This window comes from Amblyraja radiata, unplaced genomic scaffold (genome assembly GCF_010909765.2).
Source record: "Amblyraja radiata isolate CabotCenter1 unplaced genomic scaffold, sAmbRad1.1.pri scaffold_632_ctg1, whole genome shotgun sequence".
Taxonomy (NCBI): Eukaryota; Metazoa; Chordata; class Chondrichthyes; order Rajiformes; family Rajidae; genus Amblyraja; species Amblyraja radiata.
In genome coordinates this window covers 27156-45775 of record NW_022630664.1, presented here as the reverse complement: position 1 = coordinate 45775, position 18620 = coordinate 27156, and the positions used below count along the sequence as shown (strand labels likewise).

The following is an 18620-nucleotide window of genomic DNA, read 5'->3' as shown; positions in this document are numbered from 1 at the left end:
TTCGACCAAGGGTCATCAAAGAGGTAGACGGTAGTTCAGGACTGCGCTCTGGTTGTGGTAGGATGATTCAGTTGCCTGATAACAGCTGGGAAGAAACTGTCCCTGAATCTGGTGGTGTATGTCTTCACTCTTTTCGCACTTTTCGCACTACGCCACCATGCAAAAACAAGATGCTTTAATAGATATTTTATTTTTGCTCCAGCTAAAATATTATTATTATTTTTATTTTATTTTATTTATTTTTTATTTTTTAGAAGTAAAGTACATTACATTAATACAAGCCAAATATAACTTATTACATTTCTTGTACCATTCATTTTTTAAGCTTTAAAAATAGAAAAAAGTAAAGAAAGTGAGAAAGAGTCGTGATTGTGTGAAAAAGTTATCAAGAAAAAAGACCCATTACACGAAGAGTTAGAGAAAAAAGTTAAGAAATAGGCCGTAGAAAAGAAAAAAGAGAAAAATAAACAAAAGCTCTATTAAGAAGACAGAGCAGAAAGGAATATACCAACTTCGTATGTTTCATCCCCCCTTACCAGATCCTGAAACCATTTCTTTTCAGAGTACTGTTGCACCTTATACTTGTAGTAAGTTGATAAATGCAGACCACGTCTTTTGGAAGTGGTCTGATTTGCCTGCAAGAAGGAATCTCATATCTTCCTGGTGTAATGTTTCGAACATATTTGAAATCCACATATTTATTGTTGGTATAGGGGCGTTTTTACAGAATTTAAGTATTAGTTTTTTTCCCGTTATTAACCTGTAATTAAATAGATTATTTTGAAACAGTTAGTTCAGGGCTGCCCTACATTGTTCCAAAAATAATCCATTCTGCTTTCGGTATCAATTTTATTTTAAATAATTTTGTGAAGATTTCAAAAATTTCAGTCCAAAATGTTTGAATTTTTATACAAAAATCAAATGAGTGCGTACAGTTTTGGTCTCCTAATCTGAGGAAACACATTCTTGCCATACACAGAGTACAGAGAAGGTTCACCAGACTGATTCCTGTGTTGGCAGGACTTTCATATGAAGAAAGACTGGATAGACTCGGCTTGTACTCGCTAGAATTTAGAAGATTGAGGGAGGATCTTATAGAAACTTACAAAATTCTTAAGGGGTTGGACAGGCTAGATGCAGGAAGATTATTCCCGATGTTGGGGAAGTCCAGAACTAGGGGTCACAGTTTAAGGATAAGAGGGAAGTCTTTTAGGACCGAGAAGCCAATGAACTGGCCTCGACTACCCTCTGTGGCAGGGAGTTCCAGAGATTCACCACTCTGTGTGTGAAAAAAGTTCTTCTCATCTCGGTTTTAAAGGATTTCCCTCTTATCCTTAAGCTGTGACCCCTTGTCCTGGACTTCCCCAACATCGGGAGCAATCTTCCTGCATCTAGCCTGTCCAACCCTTTAAGAATTTTGTAAGTTTCTATAAGATCCCCTCTCAATCTCCTAAATTCTAGAGATTATAAACCAAGTCTATCCAGTCTTTCTTCATAAGACAGTCCTGACATCCCAGGAATCAGTCTGGTGAACCTTCTCTGCACTCCCTCTAGGGCAATAATGTCCTTCCTCAGATTTGGAGACCAAAACTGTACGCAATACTCCAGGTGTGGTCTCACCAAGACCCTGTACAACTGCAGTAGGAGTAAACGGGTCCTTTTCACAATGGCAGGCAGTGACTAGTGGGGTACCGCAAGGCTCAGTGCTGGGACCCCAGCTATTTACGATATATATTAATGATTTGGACGAGGGAATTGAATGCAACATCTCCAAATTTGCAGATGACACAAAGCTGGGGGACAGTGTTAGCTGTGTGGAGGATGCTAGGAGGCTGCAAGGTGACTTGGATAGGCTGGGTGAGTGGGCAAATGCATGGCAGATGCAGTATAATGTGGATAAATGTGAGGTTATCCACTTTGGTGGCAGAAACAGGAAAGTAGACTTTTATCTGAATGGTGTCCGATTAGGAAAGGGGGAGATGCAACGAGACCTGGGTGTCATGGTACACCAGTCATTAAAAGTAGGCATGCAGGTGCAGCAGGCAGTGAAGAAGGCAAATGGTATGTTAGCATTCATTGCAAAAGGATTTGAGTATAGGAGCAGGGAGGTTCTACTGCAGTTGTACAGGGTCTTGGTGAGACCACAACAGGAGTATTGTGTACAGCTTTGGTCTCCCAATCTGAGGAAGGACATTATTGCCATAGAGGGAGTACAAAGAAGGTTCGCCAGACTGATTCCTGGGATGTCAGGAATTTCATATGAAAAAAGACTGGATAGACTCGGTTTGTACTCGCTAGAATTTAGAAGATTGAGGGGGATCTTATAGAAACTTACAACATTCTTAAGGGGTTGGACAGGCTAGATGCAGGAAGATTGTTCCCGATGTTGGGGAAGTCCAGAACAAGGGGTCACAGTTTAAGGATAAGGGGGAAATCTTTTAGGACCGAGATGAGGAAAACATTTTTCACACAGATAGTGGTGAATCTCTGGAATTCTCTGCTACAGAAGGTAGTTGAGGCCAGTTCATTGGCTATATTTATGAGGGAGTTAGATGTGGCCCTTGTGGCTAAAGGGATCAGGGGGTATGGAGAGAAGGCAGGAATGGGATACTGAGTTGGATGATCAGCCATGATCATATTGAATGGCGGTGCAGGCTCGAAGGGCCGAATGGCCTCTACTCCTGCACCTAATTTCTATGTTTCTATGTTTCATATATACCAATTTCTAAAACACCTCTATCCATCTATATAAATATTATGTCGGATTTTATTTGTAAATACATTTTAATTTATATCTATATCAAAAGTAAGAGCTTGACCACTTCCGATGTTATTCCGCCCTTCTATCACCACCTATCCCCAAACTCGCCTTTACGCCGCTGTTGAATTCCGCACCAACACCGCTTGTGTCGCGTTGTTACTCGGGGGGAGTTTAGGACCCGGGGGAGCCCGGAGCTCAGGACCCGCCGCCCACCTGCGGCTGCTGCTGAACCCGCGGGAAGGGAGATTGTTTCAATCTTTATATTTTCACTAAAGTAATTTCTGTTCCGTTGCCGGACGCGGTTAACGCGTTAAAATGAACGGATCGACAGACAGACAGACAGCTCTGATTTCAGTTGCAGTTTATTTCACTCTTCCCACATTTACATTTTTTTACACACCCGGAGCGGAACCGGAGCAGATTCTCAGCCAGTTTTCATCCCAAGTCCAGAAGAAAGGATAAAGTTTCTCCGTGAATTTATTCCCAGTGGAGGTGTGGAGATGGGACTTGGTGTCCGCGTCGTAAAATGAAACTGTCCCGGACTCGAAACTGAGATAAACTCCCACCCTCCCGTGGATGGGACGGGCGGGGAGACGGGATGGAGGGGAGGCGAATGCATCAAAATCGTCACCCACCCGCCAGATGCTCCAGACTCCAGTCTCCGGGGTCAGTGCGACCTGTCTCTTCCTCTCCACAGACTCTGCGGCGACTCCCAGACACCAGCGCCGACTCCCCGCCACCTCCACCTCCCAGTAATGTCTCCCCGATGTGAATCCCTCCGATCCCAGCACACACTCCCAGTCTGTAAACCTCTTCCCGGTGTCAGGGAGACGCCTCCGGGTCCCGGTCCATCTCACCCTCTTCCGATCCTCAGACACCTCGAGCCGCGGATGCGCTGTTTCCACATCCAGGGTGACGGAGACTGGGGAGAGAAGCAGAGAATCAGAGAGTCCCCGGGGGTCGGGGGGAGACTCGGGCAGCGCGGCCCCGGGATCGGGGGAGAAGCCGCTCGGCCTCAGGCACAGGCGGGCGGACAACTGACACCTTGACCGGGGTTTCACCCCAAACACATCCGGTGGACAACAGATGGAATTTCGTGAGGTGGGGGAGGGTGGACGGGGAGGACGAGTGCGGAGAGTGAGGAGGATTGCGAGATTGCAGTGGGGATGGAGAAATGAAGCGGGCTATTCAGATATGGAGGCAGATCGGAGCAAGAGGATATTGAGGCGAGTGGTAGTTTGAGGTTGTTAAAGACGAGGTAGAGGTGTGGGGTGGAGTCACCATGATCATAGTGAATGGGGGGAGACATGAGGGGCCAGATGACCTGCCCCTGTTTCTTTGAGTGGAGGGTGAGATAGAGGGAGGGGTGGCTTGGACCATGGAAGGAAGCAGAGGTTGAATGATCGGGTGTTGGACAGAATGGGTGGAGACTTGTGGTTGTAGGGTCGCTGAAAGAGAGGGGATTCACGGGTGGATTTGATGGGTGTGTACAACCAAGAACACACTGATCTCATTGTGAACCAATATATGAACTTCACTGAGGGACTTGACAATGTTGCGCATGTAAGGCTGGTCCAGAAAGTGAAGGCAGGTGGGATCCAAGGCGAGCTGGTGAAATGGATCCACAATTGGCTTGGTGGTTGGAGGTAGAAGGTAGCGGTAGAAGGATGAGTTTTCTGCTTGGAGGTCTGTGACTGGTGGAGTGCAGCAGAGATCGGTGCTGCAGCAGGGATATCAAATCAAGAGTGCAGGTTTATCTTGAGAGCAAGGAATTTTAAAGTGGTTCTGAGTAGTACGTTTTCTTTACACTCAGAGTGGGTGATATCTGGAACATGATACAGAGGAGGTGGTGGTGAGATCTAATCATTATATTTGAGGCACTTATCTAGGTGAAGTGCAGAAGAATACCAATGTAATGTGGGCAAATCGATTGGTAAAGCTGGGAAATAGGTGATAATGGACATGAAGGGTCGAAGGGCCTGATTCTGTAATGTACAACCACGGCTCTCAGCTCCAAGAGCACTGAATGACTGAGTTACCACAGCCACCTGTGCAGGGAATTCCAAAGGTTCCCCAGTCTCTGCGTGCAGTAATGTCTCCTTATCTCTGTCCTACCAGGTGCAGCCCACATTCTGAGAGGGTGCCCGTTTTCCAGACCCCTCAGAAAGGGGAAACATCCTCCCCGCATCCAGCCCACTGAGCCCTGTAAGAACTTTGTGTTTCACTGAGATCTGCCCCAATACACCCGAACTCTTGAGTACACCGGCCTAGTCTACTCAATCTCACCCCGCACAACAAACTCATTGCCCCAGGAACTAGTATTGTTAATCTTTGCTGCATTTCCTCTGTGTCACGTCTGTCAATTTATCGGTCCACAGGAGCATAGGAACACAAGAAAACAGGAGCAGGATTAGGATCCGCTCCTCAGGCTTGCCCCTCCATTCAATGTGATCATGGCTGATCTAAGCTGCCACCAATTCCTCTTCTGAGTTCCCCATAATCTTAAATATTCGATCAATCAAATGTTTATTTGTAGCCAAGTTGCACATATCCAATAACTCAGCCTTTTACCACCACCTTGGGCACAACATTCCAGATATTCACTGCCCTCTGAGAGATGCAACTTCTACACACCGCATGAGAGGCCGCTCAGGATGGTTGGATCTCATGGAATCCGGGGTGAACTAGCCGATGGAATACAACATTTACCTGAAGGTCGCAGACAGAGGATGTTGGTAGAGGGTTGTTTTTCAGACTGGAGACAGAGTCCACTGTTGTTCCTTATTTATATACACGATTGGGTGTGTATGTAGGTTGCACGGTTAGTCAGTTTGCAGATGTAACTAAAATTGGTGACATTGTGGAGAGTGAAGAAGGTTATCTGAGAGTAAATGGGATCCCTGTGAACTGGGCCAATGGGCTCAGGAACGGCAGGTGGGATTTATTCATGTGAAGGTGAGGTGATGCACTTTGCTGAGACAAACCAGGGCAGGACATACACAGTAAACGGGGAACTTTATAGAACTGAGAGATCTCGGGCTGCAGGTACACAGTGCCATGGAAGATGCAACAGTGACAGGCAGGGATGGTGAAGAATATGTTTTGTCACTCATGCTTTCATAGGTCAGGATATTAAATACAGCGTTTGACACAATACGGTTGTTAGCAAATTAGAGAGGGTGTAAAAGGATTTACAATAATTTCATCAGGTCTGAAGGGCGGGTTAGAAGGAGACGTTGGACAGGCAGGGGCATTTGTCTTTGGAGCCCATCCGGCTGTTTTTATAGATGTTTTCACAGATAGGGTGAATAGCCTAGTATTTACCCAAGGTAGGAGAGTCTAAACCCAGAGTGCATCAGTTTAAGGTGAGAGTGGTACAGTAAAAAGGAGAAGCTTTTTCATCAATGCGTAGTGTATGTATGGAACAAACTGGCAGAGGAAGTGGACAAGGCAGCGTCAATGACGACATTTTAGTCAGTTGGTCAGAGACATGAATAAGAAAGACTTGGAAGAAAATGTGTCAGACTCAGGCAAGTGGGACTAGCTTGGTTGGGCAACTAGGTTGGCATAGTCATGTTGAGTTAAAGGGCCTGTTTCTGTGCGACATCTCTCTCTGATTATGTGATGCTTTTCTGCAGCTGTGTTTGGTGGAAGATCAAATCTTCAATTTCCCTTCAGTCCAAAATACCATTAATGTTTGCATCTACACATTAACTTAAAGATTCCAGAAACAAGAACAATGCAAAGGGTATAAGCTTTACCTTGCTTGATGCCATCAGGTGTTTCTGCCAATACCGTGTTGTACAAAAAAGGATTATCAAATGTTTCAATCAGCAAGTTAACATCTACCACCGACAGTGGTTTAGCTTCATCACGAACCCTGCAAATATTTAACAGCAGGATATCATCTGAGCATTAGAAATATATTCAGCAAAACCTTACAATGCTTCAGTCAAGACAATGTCCTACCTTTGCTTGCGACCAGCTTCCTCCTGAAATAAATAAAACAAAAATCTCAATTGACTGAGGGACCAACTTTCTACAACCCTCTGATAATTCCCATTTCCCAACTCTTATTGCCGCTGCCATGCAGACAGAAAGCGGATATTGCCGCAGAGATGTAGAACGATGGGGGAAAGCACAAGGAATGTTCATGAGAATGACGTCATCACTTAGAGGATGGAACTCAATGCAAAGATCGACACAAAAAGCTGGAGTAACTCAGCGGGACAGGCAGCATCTCTGGAGAGAAGGAATGGGTGAGGTTTCGGGTCAACACCCTTCTTCAGACTTCGGGTCCCAACCTGAAACGTCACACATTCCTTCTCTCCAGAGATGCTGCCTGTCCCCCTGAGTTGCTCCAGCTTTTTGTGTCTATCTTTGGTTTAAACCAGCATCTGCAGTTCCCTCTTGCACAGAACTCAATGCAAAGACTGAGCAGGTCATGGGATTTTATCTGGAGAACATGTCAGGAATGATGAGATAGAATTTAAAATTATCAGTGGATTTTAATGGGTGGGGGTGAAATAATATCTCTACTTGTGGGGAAACCAAAAATCAAAGCAGGAATGTGACGATATTCAACAAGTACTGAAAAGAATGCAGTGTTGGGAACATGGACCTCACTTGCATTGGAGGGACTGAAGCCAACAGCAGAGATAAATTTAAGGACAAGCAGGATAAACACGTGACGTCCTGGAATTTGGGTTATTGTTACCGGGTGTGGAGAGTATATGGGAGGGATGATGAGTGGAGCAGAAAACTTGACTGGATAGGATGGGCCAAATGGCCTGTCTATGGTGTAGAATGGGTTGTCATTCTATGGTGAAACAAGATGGACAAAACAACAGAGCAAATTCCCCTAAGGTGACCACCCACTGCTGATGGGAACCGGATATAGATGATCATCTGATGTGTGCGTCACATTCTAGATTTCAATGTTAATCCCCACAATGTGGTCATGGCTGATCTAGCCCTGGACTGAACTCCCCCTCTTTGCCTCATTCCCGTCAATTACAATTACCCGATTTTTCAAAAATGTATCCTCCTCTGGTTTAAATATGTCTGACATGTAAAACCTCTCAGTTGGAGACTCCCAGATATTCACTGGCCTCTGTCCATTCGTGGTCCTTGGATCAGATATAGGATCACCTGTCATTGTTCTAAACTCCACATAATATAAACACCTCTCTACATTCCCGCCAGACAGTCCTGAGATCCCATAGATTCAGCGGGAGGCCAATTAGTTTCTGAACAACAACAGCTGGAACAGAGGGAACATTTACTCAGTTCCGAATTACTGGTAAATGCAGCATTTATTTCTGAAATGTCACCCACCATTTTGTGAATGTGCACTTTCACTTCACCAAACTGTGGTGTAACCCCTCACCTTCAGAAACTCCACACTGTCTTTTTGATCCATCCGTTGCTGCAACTTTAAGAGTTCCACCTGAATAGATATTACATTCTCTTGAATCTTTCCAAGATTTGTCTCCATTGTATTTAGAATCTTCTTCTCTTCCTCCCGGATATCTGCCAGTGTGCGCTGCTCTTTCTCAGTGAGAATCTGGTGCAGTTCAGCATACTGGGATGTGATCTTGGTCTGAAGATTGTGTGACTGTTCCTGTAAAATAAAAGGTGAAGATCAATATATAATGTCACTGGCTGTGTTTCCTCACGACTTAACGGTGACATTTGGCCTGTACATTTTTTATTTGCTTTGGCAATTCAATAGTTTGTCTAAGGTACACAAAAATGCGGGAGGAATGTACAACAGGGAGAAGGCATGAACCACACGGGCAGCACCCGAGGTCAGGATCAAACCCGCTCACCAGAACTAGGAGACAGCAGCACTACTTGTGTCACTGCGCTGCCCTATTATTACACGCATCACAGGGATCAAATCTACACAAGATCAGGAAATCGAAACTGGAAAGCCTCACCAGAACTCCAGAAATCTTCTGTTTCTGTTGCTGCTCCATTCGCTGGATCCCTGATTTCTTTTTTGTAAGAGACTGGATGGAAGATTTCGTCTGATCCTGGGATTGTGATTGAAAATCAGAAAATAAAAGTGTTAGATTATAAAGATGGAATTAAACAATGATGCGATCAAAATCGGTTTGCTTTTACCTTGTAGGTTTCAACAGCTTCTTTAAACCGGCATGAAGCTGTGAGACTTGTGTTTCCGCCCGGCTGCACAAATCACACAGATCAGCTTCTTGTCAGTTTCACAAAACAGCTTCAGTTCTTCCTGATGTTCCTCGCACTGAAGGTTTACTTTCCTTCTCTGTCCGATTCAGGCTCAGTGTTCGAGCTTCTCAGACAGTCTCGCCAAGGCCCGACTCACCCTGAGGGTGCGGTCTGTAAACTGCTCTCTACATTCCGGGCAGGAGTTTCTCCCCTCCCTGTCCCAACTCTGTGTGATACAGGAGCGGCAGAAGTTGTGCCCGCACTCCAGTATAACCGGATCGGTGAAGAAATCCAGGCAGATGGGACAAATTACCTCCTCGGTTAAACTCTCGAACCTGTCTTTCGAAGCCATTTTAACATTTGATTTAAAACCATCCACTTCGTGGTTCAAAACACATTCCCATTCGCTGAAACTGCTGACGCCCTGCAGTAATTGATTGGAGCGCCGGAGGCTGAAGTGCATGGGATCAAGAGGTGAATGGATTGGGTAGTTTTCCACTGTGCACGCTGCCGTCTCATGGAATGAATGTTATTTGGCTGCAAGTGTTGAGTGTTCAGTGGCCTGACCGCCACAACCAATCTCACATGAGGGAGGGGTCAGTTAAACATTAAACTTGCATCTTCCACTCTCCCAACCTGTCCTCGTTTCGCCGATCATTTCGCCGAACACCTCCGCTCAGTCCGCAATAACCTATCTGAACTCCCGGTGGCTCAGCACTTCAACTCCCCCTCCCATTCCCAATCCGCCCTCTCTGTCCCTGGGTCTCCTCCATTGCCAGAGTGAGCAACACCGGAAATTGGAGGAACAGCACCTCATATTCCGCCTGGGTAGATGCGTCCTGATGGCATGAACGTTGAATTCTCCCAATTTTGCTAGCCCTTGCTGTCTCCTCCCCTTCCTTAACCCTCGAGCTATCTCCTCCCATCCGCCCGCCCTCGGGCTCATCCTCCTCCCTTTTTCCTTCCTTCCCCCCCCCCCCCCCCCCACCCCCCATCAGTCTGAAGAAGGGTTTCGGCCCGAAACTCGCCTATTACCTTCGCTCCATAGATGCTGCTGCACCCGCTCAGTTTCTCCAGCAATGTTGTGTGTCCTAGTCACCCTTCATCCTCGTAGCATCCTCCTCACAGTTCGCACTGCCACCCCAGCTTTGTCCTCATCTCCTCCCTTTCTCACCTCCTATCTCTCTCCCCTTCCCCCACTGACACATCGCCTCCATCCCTGACTCATCCGCCCCCTCTCCCTCTCCCCGTCCTTCTCCCCGCCACTCTCCCCGTCACTCTCCCCGCCACGTCTCCCCGCCTCTTCTTCCGCCCCTCTCCCCCCCCCCGTCCCTCTCCCCGCCCTTCTCCTCCCTCCCTCTCTCCACTTCTCCCCGCTTCTCCCGTCACTCTCCCCGCTTCGCTCCCACTAGGGACAATTTGTACATTCACTAAGCCAATTATCCTACAAACCTGCACGTATTTGGAGTGTGGGAGGAAACAGAAGATCCCGGAGAAAACCCACGCAGGTCAGGGGGAGAACGTGCAAACTCCGTACAGACAGCGCCCGTAGTCGGGATCGAACCCGGGTCTCCGGCGCTGCATTCGCTGTAAGGCAGCAACTCTACCGCTGCGCCACCGTGACCGATTTGTGGAATTCTCTGCCTCAGATGGCAGTGGAGGCCGATTCACTGGATGCGTTCAACAGAGAGTTAGATAGAGCTCTTAGTGCTGGTGGAATCAAGGGATATGGGGAGAAGGCAGGAACGGGGAACTGATTGTGGATGATCAGCCATGATCACATTGAATGGCGGTCCTGGCTCGAAGGGCCGAATGGCCTCCTCCTGCACCTATTGTCTATTTATCGATGTATCCCATCTTTTCCCCCTCCCCTAAACATCACCTCTTCTCCCTCCCCTACTTTCTCACCTCTCTTCCCACCACCCCTTCTCCCCTCTCCGCTTCCCCACCCTCCTCCCTTCCCACCCCTCAGCCATCCCCCCTTCCCTTCCCCATCCCCTCCGTCCCCTTTCCCTTCTCCTCCCCCCCTCACGGCGCTCCCATTGTCCCGCCCTCCGCAGGTGACAAGGGCCCCGCCCCCAGCCTCATCCCGGCTGCAAAGATTGGCAACTCTGTGAAGCTTTGGTCATGGGGGTGACACAAGTTACAGAAGTGAAGATCCAGGAAGTTATCCACAGTGACATTCAACAACACTGTTGTGTTTATTTCTAAATCATTCTGTTCAGTCAAAAGGGACAGACAGACAGCAGTGTTTAAACGTGTTCGTTCATTAATTTAAAAATCTCCTGGGAACCCTTGACTTGGTCACCCAACCTAAGCTGGGACCGACAGTGGGAGCTTCACATGTTTCAGTGTCCCATCTACAAAGACTACAACACTCACTTTGTCCAACTCATTGGTGAGGCTGCACTCGAGAATATTATGTGTAAAAGGACACAAAGTGCTGGAGTAACTCAGTGGGTCATAAGTGATAGGAGCAGAATTAAGTCAGAGGTCCCATCGTCTACTCCGCCATTCAATCATGGCTGATCTATCTCTCCCTCTTAACCCCATTCTCCCGCCTTCTCCCGATAACCTCTGATACCCGGATTAATCAAGAGTCTTTCTATTTCTGCCTCAAAAATATCCACTGACTTGGCCTCCACAGTCTTCGGTAGGAAAGATATCCACAGACTCACTACCCCTCTGACTAAAGAAATTCCCCCTCATCTCCTTAAAACAATGTTCTTTAATTCTGAGGCTATGACCTCTAGACCTAGCCTCTCCCACTGGTGGAAACATCCACTACACACCTTTCGTTATTCACTACGTTTTGATGAGGTCCCCCCACGTTCTTCTAACTCCAGCGAGCACAGGCCCAGTGCAGTCAAACGCTCATCATGCAGCATCTCTGGAGAACATGGAGAGCTGACGTTTTCGGGATGAGACCCTTCAGATTCAATCCGAAACGTCAGCTATTGACGTTCTCCAGCGATGCTGCCTATTCAATTGTTGAAATATTCCTTACAGCAAGATGTTAATTTTGTGTAAGGCCTGATGCAGCAATTAAGTCATAGTGTGGAAACAGGGCCTTCATCCCAACTTGCCCATCCCAACCAACATGCACCGTCTACACTGGTCCCACCTGCCCCACATTTAGCCCATAACCCTCTAAACATTCCTGTCCATGTACCTGACCAATTATCTTAAATTTAGATTTACAGCGTCAGGGTCAAATCCCGACTCCGGGTGCTCTCTGTACAGAGTTTGTACGTTCTCCGTGTGACTGCATGGGTTTCCCCCCGCGTGCTCTGGTTTCCTCCCACACTACAAAGACGTGCAGTTTGCAGTTCAATTGCCTTCATTAAGAATTGTAAAACGTCCCCAGTGTGTATGATAGTGCAAATCTCCGGGGTGATTGACGGTCGGCACGGTCTAGGTGGGCCAAAGGGCCTGCTTCCGAGTTGTATCTCTGAACTAAACTAAACTATACGAAACTAAGTCCATCCAATAGAGCAGATGCCACTGAGTTTAACAACTCAAGTTCAAGTTCAAGTTCAAGTGAGTTTATTGTCATGTGTCCCTGTATAGGACAATGAAATTCTTGCTTTGCTTAAGCAAACAGAAAAAAGAGTAGGCATTTACTACAAAACAGATAAATGTGTCCATATACCATGATATAAATATATACACACATGATTAAATAAACTGATAAAGTGCAAATAACAGAAAGTGGTTATTAATAATCAGAGTTTTGTCCGAGCCAGGTTTAATAGCCTGATGGCTGAGGGGAAGTACCTATTCCTGAACCTGGTTGTTGCAATCTTCAGGCTCCTGTACCTTCTACCTGAAGGTAGCACTGTCGACCAGTGGCACTAACGTCGGTGGTGATGAAGTGTATTGAGAGGTTGATCATGGAGCAAATCAACTCCTACCTCGACAAAAACCTGGACCCACTGCAGTTCGCTTACCGCCACAACAGATCAACGGTGGATGCGATCTCGCTGGCCCTCCACTCCGTATTGGACCACTTGGACAACAAAAACTCATACGTCAGGCTGTTATTCATTGATTACAGCTCGGCATTTAACACAATCATCCCCTCCAAACTGGTTACCAAACTCGCAGAACTGGGTCTCTGCGCATCCCTCTGCAACTGGATCCTCGACTTCCTCGTCCACAGACCACAGTCTGTTCGTATTGGTGGAAATGTGTCAGCCTCGATAACAATCAGCACGGGAGCACCTCAAGGCTGCGTGCTCAGGCCCCTGCTGTACTCACTCTATACCCATGACTGCGTAGCGAACCACAGTGCGAAGTCCATCATCAAGTTCGCTGACGACACCACTGTTGTGGGGCGTATCACTGATGGGGACGAGACAGAGTACATAAGAGAATTCGCGCAACTGTCCATATGGTGCCAGCGCAATAACCTGGCCCTCAACACCAGCAAAACCAAGGAACTGATTGTGGACTTTGGAAAGAGTAGGAGGGGGACCCAGAGCCCCATTTATATCAACGGGTCGATGGTTGAAAGGGTCAAGAACTTCAAATTCCTGGGCGTGCACATCTCTGAAGATCTTTCCTGGTCCGACAACACTAACGCAATTATCAAAAAAGCTCATCAGCGCCTCTACTTCCTGAGAAGATTGCGGAGAGTCGGATTGTCAAGGAAGACTCTCTCTAACTTCTACAGATGCACAGTAGATAGCATGCTGACCGGTTGCATCGTGGCTTGGTTCGGCAATTTGAGTGCCCTGGAGAGGAAAAGACTCAAAAAGTAGTAAACACTGCCCAGTCCATCATCGGCTCTGACCTTCCTTCCATCGAGGGGATTTATCGCAGTCGCTGCCTCAGAAAGGCTGGCAGTATCATCAAAGACCCACACCATCCTGGCCACACACTCATGTCCCAGCTAGTAAAACGCATTGAGCTCGTCAGGAAGTGATGTTACACCGGCATTCGAGCTGCCTCCTGGTTTCGCCGTGTAGGAGGTGATTGCATTCAGGCCCCGCCACAGCTGCCGAACATCTGTTTCGTCCTCCAGTTTGGAGCAGAAGTCCCTTTTGGCATTTTTGATGGCCTTACCAAGGTCGTATCTGGACTTCATGTAGGCCACTGTATCATTGGAAGTGAATGCCCTGTGTCTGGACTTCAGGAGAATGCGGATCTCAAAGTTCACCCAAGGTTTCTGATTGGGAAACACTCGGAAGGTTTTTGTAGGGATGCAGTCCTCCACACATTTATTTATGAAGTCTGTAACGACTGTGGCGTATTCGTTCAAGTCCGTTGCCGAGTCATTGAACATTGCCCAGTCTACAGACTCCAAACAGTCCTGGATTTGTTCCTCTGCCCCCCCCCCCCCCCCACCACCCCCCTCCCCGGACCAGCACTGTACTGGTCGGGGGGGGGGGGCGGCAGAGGTTGGCAGATAATTATCTAAATTGTGTCAAGTTGGGAAAAGTGGCAGTACAACGGGATCTGGGGGAACTTGTTCATCAGTCAATGAAAGTAAGCATGCAGGTACAGCAGGCAGTGAGGAATGCGAATGGCATATTGGCCTTCTGAACAAGATGAGTTGAGTGTAGACACAAAGAGGTCGTTCTGCAGTTGCACAGGACCCCATTGAGTTGCACAGGACCCCAGCACGTTTTGATGCAGCAAACACCACACCCAAGGGGAGAGCCAGCCCCAGCTTACAAACCGACCAGCCAGTCCTGACCATAGACTCAATGGACACACGGAGAATCCTGTCTAAGGTCAACCCGTGGAAAGCAGTCGGACCCGACAACATCCCAGGACGTGTGCTCAAGGAATGTGCTGAGGAGTTAGCAGATGAGCTAACAGACATCTTCAACATCTCCCTTAGTCAAGCCATTGTCCCCACATGCTTCAAAACGTCCACAATAATCCCCATAGCGAAGAAACCAGTGGTTGCCTGCCTAAATGACTACCGCCCTGTCGCCCTGATCCCAATAATAATGAAGTGTTTTGAACGCCTGGTGAAACCCCACATTACTGCCAGCCTCCCCTCATCGTTAGACCCCCTCCAGCTTGCCTATCGCCCCAACCGTTCTACAGAGGATGTCATCTCTACCACGCTGCACACAGTACTCACGCATCTGGAAAACAAAAACACATACGTGAGAATCCTGTACATTGACTTCAGCTCAGCGTTTAACGCCATCATCCCACAGAGACTTGTGGAGAAACAAACCCTGCTGGGCCTCAACACCACCCTGTGTCACTGGATCTTGGACTTTCTGACAGAGAGACCGCAGTCAGTCCGTGTTGGCAAGAACACTTCAGGCTCGATCACGCTGAGCACCGGCTCCCCTCAAGGCTGTGTGCTCAGCCCGCTGTTGTTCACATTGCTCACACATGACTGTGCTGCCAGATTCAGGGACAATAAGATCATAAAATTTGCGGATGGCACAACAGTGGTGGGACTCATCAGCGGAGATGACAAATCAATGTACAGGGAGGAAGTAAAACAACTAGTGGACTGGTGCGGCAAAAATAATCTAGAAATAAATGTCGACAAAACGAAGGAGATGGTTGTCGACTTCAGGAGGGCGCAGCCAAAACATACACCCCTCAACATCAGTGGCACCACAGTGGAGAGAGTGGAGAGCATAAAGTTCCTCGGTGTGCAAATTACAGACAGTCTCATCTGGTCCAGGAACAACACTGGGACCGTCAAACGGGCCCATCAGCGACTGCACTTCCTGAGGAAACTAAAACAGGCCTCACTCCCCACCAACATCCTCAGGACTTTCTACAGGGGTACGGTGGAGTCTGTACTCACGTACTGCATAAATACGTGGTACTGCACCTGCAACTGCTCGGACAGGAAGGCTCTGCAGAGGGTAGTGAGGGGAGCAGAGAGGATCATTGGCGTCTCCCTACCCTCGGTACAAGAACTGTTCCAGAGCCGCTGTCTGAAAAAAGCTCAGAGAATTGCTAAGGACAAACTGCACCCCCTCCACATACACCTGGATCTCCTGCCATCAGGCAAGAGATATCGAAGCATCAAAGCCCGGACTACAAGACTGCTAAACAGCTTCCTACCACAGGCTGTGAGGCTGCTAAACAGTCACTCTGTACTCACAGTCACTTGATTCTGCGGCTGGCACGGACACTTTAATAACTGGCACTGGCCACTTTAATAACTGGCACTGGCCACTTTAATAACTGGCTCTGGCCACTCAAATCAGCTGCCCCGGACATTTTATGATTGGTTTATTGTATTTTAGCGTTGTGTTTTACCTGCTTTTAACTATTTATACTGTTCCATCAGGGACTGGATTGTTTTTAGTATTATGTGTGAAATGTTTTAAATTTCATGTGCGATGCTCCGCTATTCCCTGGGAAACGTCTTTTCATTTAACACTGTACAACTGTTGCTTGCAAGATGACAATAAAGGTTGATTGATTGATTGATTGATTGATTGAGACCACACCTGGAGTATTGTGTGCAGTTTAGGTCGCAACATTTGAGGAAGGACATTCTTGCTATTGAGGGAGTGCAGTGTAGGTTCACAAGTTTAATTCCCGAGATAGCCGGATTGTCCTGCTGAGAGAATGGTGTGGCTGGGCTTGTATACTATGTAATTTAGAAGGATTTGAGGGGTTCTTATTGAAACTTATCAGATTATTAAGGGTTTGGACACGCTAGAGGCCGGAAACATGTTCCCGATGTTGGAGCAGTCCGGAACTAGGGACCACAGTTTAAGAATAAGGGGTAAGCCATTTAGAACGGAGATGATGAAACATTTTTTCACACAGTTGAGTCAGTGGAATTATCTGCCACAGAATGCGGTGGAGGTCGGTTCTAGGGATACCTTCAAGAGAGATATAGATAGATCTCTTAAAGATAGCAGAGTCAGGGGATACGGACAGAAGGCAGGAACGGGGTACTGATTGGGGATGATCAGCCATGATCACATTGAATGGCGGTGCTGACTCGAAGGGCCGAATGGCCTACTCCTGCACCTATTGCCTATTGCCTCGGAAGTCATCTATGGTGATGGATCCACACTTCTGGCCGGGCTGGAGTTTCAGAGTTCTGGATGCAGGCGGCAGCTTCGTCCCGTTCATTGCAAAATTGCGTTTTCAGCACGGGGCTTCGGCGGGAAGCTCGGCGGATGCAGCCCGGTGTTAGGAGACACAGGAAGACTCGTCTTCCCCTCGACCGTGCGGCGACCACTCCACCGGTGATCAGTCGCGTGAGTACCGCTGCCGGGAAATCTGCCGAAATCGCGATAAATCGGTGGAGCCCGGCGACCCGGCTCTCCAACGCGGACTTCCGCCACGAGTCTATGAGCACCGAAACGGCGAGCACAAGCCGCCGTGCAGCTGAGATACAGGCCCGCAAATTCGGCCTTGGAAGTCGGCTCTGGGGATGGATGCAGCCGGACTGGCCGGGCCGGAGATCCACAACCCTGGCTGCAGGCGGCAGATCCCACCCGCCGGTTCCAACATTCTGTTTTCAGCACGGGGTTTCGGCGGGGAGCTCGGCGGTTGCTGCACCGTGTTTGGAAACACCAGAAGAGTCGGTGGCCCCCGATCGGGCCGAGAATCTTCAACTGGTGACATGACCTAGTGTATGTTCCGCTGCCGGGAACCTCCTGAAATCCCGGTCGGCTGTGAGGTGCCCGGCGACCGCGATCTCCACAGCGGACTGACGCGACCAGTTGATGCGTACCGGAACGTCCAGCCTACGCCGCCGCGGAGCCGAGATACAAGCCGAGACTCGGCCACCGACGTCTTCTATGGGGATGGATCCACTCGGTCAGTCCGGGCCAGAGTTCCTGAGTCCCGACTGCATGAGGCGGATTCTACCCGCCGATTGCAACATCGCGTTTTTGACACAGGGCGTCGGTGAAGAGCTCGGCGGGTTCAGCCCCTTGTTCGGAGAGTCGGCGGCGCGATGTTCGGTTCACGACACGTCAACTGGAGGCCGAGTGTTTCTGGGCTGTTGCATTTCCCTCCTATGATACCGCCAAGCTGGCACGGGAAATAATTAATAAGGCTTCCGCCATAGAAGAAATAGCCAATGAGACGGCAGACACCCTGAGTGGAGTAAAAGAGGCATCACAGATCTATCAGCTGAAGTATTCGCACCGACAGAACCGCATGCCCCCCCCCTCCCCAACCACCCGCCGCACCGGAAACAAAGTGCTATCAGCTGCAGACATGGCGCGTAAAGCAATGCACACAGCGCTGCAGACTTGACGTGAAAGGTTGAAACCGAGCGCTGTCAGAATGCGTGGGGTTTTAAACCAAAAGCGCTACCGGCTGCAGCGCTGTGGTTCTAAATATAGCGCTGTCGGCCACAGGACCATGCGGTATAAACACGGCCAAGCTGGCCATCCGCGAGTCACGGCGCCAGGCGGAAGAGGGCTTTGCCCGAGCCAGATGCTTGCCCCTTTACCGGCGTTGTGTGATTAGAATATTTGTAAAATAGTTGTTTGATGATTTTGTGTCATGGTGTTGGGTATGTCACCGCGGTTTTGTTTTTTTTGGTTTTTGTATCGTGTTGAAGTTAAATCAATTATTTTACTTCGGAGTCACGTGAGTGACTACGTGAAGAAGCCCGTCCAGGCGCATGCGCGTCATCTCGTCAGACGCATTGCGCTGCGACTGCGGTAGGAGGTGTGGAACCTCTAAGCGTTGAGCGAAGGAAAAC

General features: G+C 48.4%; 1 long non-coding RNA gene across 1 annotated transcript; it reads right to left on the bottom strand.

Annotated features, from left to right (window-relative positions):
- Positions 1 to 3633: 3633 nt before the first annotated feature.
- LOC116970200 lies at positions 3634 to 8182 on the bottom strand. Its single transcript, XR_004411054.1, has 4 exons — positions 8151 to 8182; positions 6731 to 6753; positions 6523 to 6641; positions 3634 to 3683 (listed from the first exon to the last, which is right to left on the bottom strand). It is a non-coding gene; the product is annotated as an uncharacterized LOC116970200 (long non-coding RNA).
- Between the last annotated feature and the right edge of the window lie 10438 nt (positions 8183 to 18620).